The sequence below is a fragment of the Heloderma suspectum genome, chromosome 16, assembly GCF_057233095.1.
Source record: "Heloderma suspectum isolate Gila_16-S chromosome 16, 16-S_ref, whole genome shotgun sequence".
Classification (NCBI taxonomy): Eukaryota; Metazoa; Chordata; class Lepidosauria; order Squamata; family Helodermatidae; genus Heloderma; species Heloderma suspectum.
In genome coordinates this window covers 2,687,358-2,694,218 of record NC_139473.1, presented here as the reverse complement: position 1 = coordinate 2,694,218, position 6,861 = coordinate 2,687,358, and positions in this window count along the sequence as shown.

Below are 6,861 nucleotides of genomic sequence, written 5' to 3'. Positions count from 1 at the left end.
ATGACCTCTTAGTCTAGAGCCTAGAGGGGGGATACCATGGGTGAAGCGGGAACCATGGGAAATGGCTCTGTACTTTTTCCCCGAAATAGTGTCCTATTATGGAGGGCAGATAAAAGTTCCCTTCCCCATTTCCCTCCAGCATTTGAGGGCCTTAACCCACCTCTGAGCCCCAAAGGAGATAGATGGAGAGAGCCTGGGGATTTTCGGCTCCTAGTCCAGGCGGAATTGTCTTTTGGGAGGCCTTGGTTGTATCTCATGTCTGGGTACCTGCCTAGTGGAATCATCACCCACCCCGTCTTTGGGTGGGTGATGATTCCACCCAAATCTGGATGTTTTGCATTTGACACTGACACAGGCCGTGGTGCCTTTTCGGATGCTCTGAGGGGTGTTTTGTCCTCTCCTGGATCTGAGTTTTGATGGGGGGTTGGGGCTAACCATCTTGGCTGCCTGTGTCTCTGCCCACTGCCCACTCCTGGGGGGATTCGGGGTGCTTGTGTGTCCAGCAATAGCTTGGGGAGCTGCAAACCTTGAAGGGTGGGGGAGGAACACTGTTTTTCTTTTTGACACATCCCCTCCCTCCCCCACCGTTGCTCTTGCCTTCCCAACAGTGGCTTGTACCATAGACTTTGACCGACGTGATGCTCCGCTGTTTTTAAATGTGAAACTCCTGCGCTCGGCGGGTGCTGATTCAATGTTCTTGTTACCGAATAAATTTTTATTTTGAGAATTGAGCGCATCTTGTCTGAATTGTGATGGGGTGAGGAAATCAGTAGGGCACAGGGAAAATAAAGTCTGTGGTGTGCTAGATGTGCATGTGAACACTAGACTTGAAAGGCAACGGAGAGACTTCCACTCATGGCGAAAAGGACTATACACTTGCCCCACTCCCTCTACTTTTATTTATTTATTTTTATTTTATTATTGCATTTATATCCCGCCTTTTTTCCTCTTGCAAGGAACCCAAGGCGGCTTACATTATCCTCCTCCTCTCCGTTGTATCCTCACAACAACAACCCTGTGAGGTGGGTTGGGCTGAGAGTCTGTGACTGGCCCAAGGTCACCCAGTGAGCTTCCATGGCCAAGTGGGGACTAGAACCCGGATCTCCCGGCTCCCAGCCCGTCACTCTCACCACTACACTACACTGGCTCTCTCTTTTCTCTTCCCCCACTCCTACTTTTCCCTTCCCACACCCCCTCTACTTCTTTCTTCTTACTTGCTACATCTCACAAGATGGGGGAGTTAGGAACATCAGAAGCCGCCTTCTACCGAGTCAGACCCTGGGTCCATCTATCCCAGTATTGTCAACACTGGCTGGCAGCAGTCCTCAGGGTTTCTGGCAGGAATATTTCCAGCCCTCCCTGGAGATGCTGCCAGGGATCAAACGAGGGGCCTTCTGCCTGCAAAGTAGGGGCTCTACCACTGTGCTACGGTCCTTCCAGCGAGTTGGAGTGCTTGGTTTTAAGGGAGAACATAGATTGGGGGGGGGGGCATAATGGAAACTTGGTGGAATAGTAGAGAACCAGTGGGATGCAATCATCTCTGGATATAAACTGTAGAGCTGGGGAGGGCAACTTCAGAAGGTCAAGGGGCCATTTTCACTCCTGGAAATCCCCCCTGCTGTGGGCTGCATACACCCCCACAGGTGCCAAACGTGGTGGAAATAAAAATTAAAACAAAGTGGCATCCATAGCTGCCATGGAGCATCCAAAGGGTCAAAATTAGCTTGTTTGCAACTTGAACCCTTTGCTATTTTCTGAGAACCCTTTGGGGGTTCTGTAGTAGCAACCAATGCCATTTTGCCCCCCCCCCTAATTTGGGGGTAGCATGTCCTCATATGGTTCTATAGGAAGGACAGGGAACAGCATATTAGAGGAAGAAGTATCACTGCATCAAAGAGGGGAGAGTGTCAGGCAGCCTAGAAAGCCCAAATGAAGCACTGTGGGGGGCAATATTGGGCCCCCAAAGTCATTTAGTGCTAGGGTTATGCCATCCTCCCCCAGACCAAAATACGCAGGGTGATCTTGAGATGGAGAATCAAATCAGGGAGGCATAGAAATAAGGAAGTGTTGAGGTAATGCGTGATTTTGGTGACCTTGACATTGACTGGTTAAATGCACATTCTGGTCATGACGAAGAGGTTAAAGTAATCTGTGCCCTAAGTGACTCTGCCTTACAACGGGTGGCCATGGAGGCAACCCTGGACTTCATCGTAAATGGTGCCGCCCAAGACCTAGTGCAAGAAGCGAATGTTGTCGAAACAATTGGAAACTGTGACCACAGCGCTATCAGATTTAATATATATTTAAGTGAGAAATTAGATTTTACTTTCTTGGGTTCCAAGATCACCGCAGACGGTGACTGTAGCCATGAAATTAAAAGACGCTTGCTCCTTGGGAGGAAAGCTATGGCACACCTAGACAGCATAGTAAGAAGCAGAGACATCACCTTGCCGACAAAGGTCCGTCTAATCAAAGCTATGGTTTTCCCAGTAGTAATGTATGGCTGTGAGAGCTGGACTATAAGGAAGGCTGAGCGCCGAAGAATTGATGCCTTCGAACTGTGGTGCTGGAGAAGACTCTTACGAGTCCCCTGGACTGCAAGGAGGTCAAATCAGACAGTCCTAAAGAAAATCAACCCTTGACTGCTCATTGGAAGGACAGATACTGAAGCTGAAGCTCAAATATTTTGGCCACCTAATGCGAAGAGAAAACTCCCTGGAAAAGACCCTGATGCTGGGAAAGACTGAAGGCAAAAGGAGAAGGGGACGGCAGAGGATGAGATGGCTAGATAGCATCACCAATGCAATGAATATGAACTTGAGCATGCTCCGGGAGAGAGCGGAGGACAGGAAGGCCTGGTGTGCCATGGTCCATGGGGTCATGAAGAGTCGGACACGACTGAATGACTGAACAAGAACAAAGTGAGAAATTGCCCAGGAACTCCAACACGGTCACATTTGACTGTGGTAATTGGAACCCGTTCCCTAGAGAGGCGGGCTCTCCCACACTGGAGGCATTCAAGGGGTGCTCTGACTTGGATTCCTGCATTGAGCAAGAGGTTGGACTCGAGGGTCTTATAGGCCCCTTCCAACCCCACTGTTATATGATTCCATGACTTCAGAAGAGGAAACTTCTCTAAAATGAGGGAAGTGGTAAAAAGGAAGTTGAAGGGGGGAGTCAAGAGGGTTAAATCCCTTCAAAATCCTTGGAGGTTAGTCAAAATGACAATAATGGAAGCTCAGCTAGAATGTATACCACAGGTTAGGAAAGGTAGCACCAAGTCCAAGAGGTCGCCAGCATGGTCAACAAACAGTTTCAACGACGTGATTTGAAAAAAGAGGACTTCCTTCAGAGAATGGAAGTCTTGCCCAAATGAGAACAAAAGGGAGCACAAGCTTGCACCAAGGCGATGCAAGCAGACAAGAATAGATGCAAAAAAGCATTCTGAGGAGCAACAACATCAAGGCCAGCAATGCAGAACTCTTCAAATACATCAGAAGAAGGGAGGCAGTTGGACCACTGGATGACAGTGGAGTTCAAGGAGTAGAAGGAGATGGTGGAGAAGCCGAATGAAGCACACTTGAACTAGAAAGTTCCTGCTTCAAATCTCACTGCAGCCAGGAACTGGTCAGGTGCCCTTGGCTGCCCCATCTGCTTTGGAGACAAGGCTGGTCTCCTTTGCTGGGGGAAGGGAACACAGCAGGTAAGAGTACTGTGAAGCAGAAATGCAGTTCGAGGTGGCTGTATAAATAAAATACAGGTATAATATACAGCAAAGTGCTTCCAACAGACAAAAAGTGCTCTATAAAATGGAACATTGCAATGTACAGAATTGGTACTCCCACCTTTTCCAACACTATAAGAACATCAGAAGAGCCCTGCTGGATCAGACCAAGGGTCCATCTGGCCCAGCATTCTGTTCCCACAGTGGCCAACCAGCTGTCGACTGGAACCCACAAGCAGGGCATGAGCGCAACAGCACCCTCCCACCCATGTTCCCCAGCCACTGGTGTACACAGGCTCACTGCCTCTGGTACTGGAGGTAGCACAGAGCTATCAGGACTAGTAGCCCTTGACAGTCTTCTCCAGGAATTTTCCTAACGCCCCCTTTAAGGCCATCCAAGCTGGTGGCCATCACTACTTCCTGTGGTAGCGGATTCCGTAGTGTAACTCTGCGCTGATCGTTCTACAAGGTCAGGGCTTGGTCCTCAACTGGGCCTGTTCCACAGCCTGGCCCTTTCCAACAGCTGGTGTTCTGGAATGGCACGGAATAACCGGAAAGCCTCTGAGCGTGCGCAGAGCACAGCAATGTGAGGAGCCAGCTAGCTAGCACAGGGTACAAAGTGTCGCTTTTGGAGGTGGGGCTTTTTCTCGGGGTGCAATCCTGTGCATGTTTAGACAGAAATAAGTCCCAGAAGTTCCAGCATCCCTAAGCCTAGATGTTGGTCCTGGAGCTCCTCCTCTTAAACTTTGGCCCAAAGGAGGTAACTGGCCACAAAGCCCGATGTTGGGGTACCTGCCTGGCATGCAGAAGGGCCTGTTCTGGTCCCAGAACCTCCAGTTAAACAGCCAAGCAGCAGGTGCTTTGAAAGGCCCTTCTCTTCCCTCCAGGTGCAAAAAAAAGAAAGGAAGGCCAGGAACAAATGCAAATTTCTATTACAGCCTTCTCCAACCTGATGTCCTCCTGCTGTTGGATTACAACACCCATCTTCCTCCAGCCAGCAGCCTGGCACATCCAGAGGTTGGGGAAGATTGTTCTACTATGTAAGGATGGGGAGTAAAATCACTTTGAATACAAATCGTTACTTAGTCCCTTTTAAGGTTGCTTAGCAGCCCCATGGCAAATATTTTTAGGGTGCCTGCAAGTGGGAACTGTGACAAAACTTTGCAGCATGTGCTGGTGCTGTTTGGGATTCTGGCCGCTCTGTTCCTTTCCCCCCTCCTTAGCTGTGCTCTGTTCCCACAAAGCGCACACGGTCCTCACTGGAGCATTTTGGGGATCTCTTCCTGGCTTAGGGTTTTAATAAAAATTTGTTCTGTACTTCTGCAAAGCTCGGGGTTTTTCCCGAGCCTGCCACCACCTCCCTTCTGTGCGTGGTGTGGCGCCATCTTGGCTGCATGCGCAACGGCCGACCACTGGAAATGGAAGGAACGAGAGACACAAGACTGTCCAGCGGGAGGCCCACGAAGCAGATTCCACAAGCCTATCGGCCAGCATTTGGAGAGGGATGTCCGGAACGGGTCAGCATAAGCAAGGCCAGCGCCAAAGGTTGGTGTGATCGGGCACCTGCCCAGGGCCCACCCCCCAGCAGGGGCCCACTGACCAGAGCCCCCTGGACTCGCTCCTCTTCCCCACAGCAACTAGCTTGTTCGCCTGGTGCCTCTCGCTCCGGCCCAGTCAGGCGAGGAGGAGCAGCGGATGCCGCAGCCTCCTCGTTCCCCGGCACTCTGCCTGCCAAGCAAGCGAGTGGCAGCCATGAGGGGACAGAGGATGCGGGGCAAGAGCAGCCGGTGACCATGGCGGTGAGCAGGTCGACTCGTGGAGGGAGGGGGCAAATTGAGGGTGCCTTGCCCAGAGCCCCCCCAAAAACCCGGCGCTGGCACTGTATTCTATGTCCAGCAAAGCTTCTAAGTGCGGGTAGTAAACTGCACCCCACCCCCAATCTGGATCCTGGAGACATAACCCCACGCTCCAGAAAGCAACAGAAGGCCGTAAGAGGAAGGCCAGGCCAAATCCAGCAATCCAGCTGCTCACATCCATGCTGCTTCCCTGGGGAGGCCATGCTGGAGCTCAGCTAGAAAGCCCATCCGTGGCTGCGCCACCTGCCGTTGCCGTTTTCCGCGAAGAGAGATCTCCTGTGAGCATTTGAGGAAGGGGTGCCGCCTGGGTAGTGCCCTGCTTTTCAATCCCCCGCATTTCTAGGCAGGGCCGAGAAAGACCCCTGCCAATCAGTGTTGATGATCGTGCGCATGATGCCCCCGAAGTCTGCCTGTATCTGGCACCTTCCTCTTTCAGTCTGCCTGTTCTTCAAATCCATGAGGACTGGAAACACGCTCTCCTGTTTAGGGGAAGCGCCCGAGCTTTGCAAGCCAAGGGTCCCCCTTTCAGGCCCCAGCATCTCCAGGTTGGTCTCAGGAAGGCCTGTCTCCGAAACTCTGGAGAGGCGCTGCCAGTCAGTGCAGGCGATACTGAGCTAAATGGGCAAGCCAGAGGATGGGTTGAGTGTGGGTTGTTGTTGAATCATGGGATGTTGCGTTGCGTGAATTCAGCCAGTGGCAGCAGTTCTCTAGGATTTCAGATGCTGAGGACTAAGCCCAGGCTGCTGCTCTGAGTCAAAGTTTCTAGTCCTCAGGGTTATGAATAAAGCATGGTTTGTTAACCATAAAGAATCCACAAAGAGAACCCATGCTTGCTTTATTCATTCATTCATTCATTCATTCAGTACATTTTTAATCTGCCCAGTAATTAATGTTCTCTGGGTGGATGACAACCAGTTAAAAAACTAAAATGCCATTTTAAAACACAGTTAAAATATAAAATATGATACAAATATTGAAAAGAATAAAATACAATATAATGCAAAACAATAGACAGCACAGGAATCAATAAAGCAGCCATAATAACCTCAAATCCACAAAGAGGGCCCATGGTTTGTGATTAGGTTGTCAACTGTGGGTTGTTCATGGTTCACAAGCCATGGACTGGCTTCTGACAATATGACAACCCACACTCAAGGGTTGAGTAAAGGTTGAGTGTGGGTTGTTGTTAAAGTGTGGGTCGTTGTGTTGTCTGAACCCAGCCATGCTAACAAATCATGGTTTGCTAACCACAAACAGCCCATGAAGAGAACCCATGGTTTG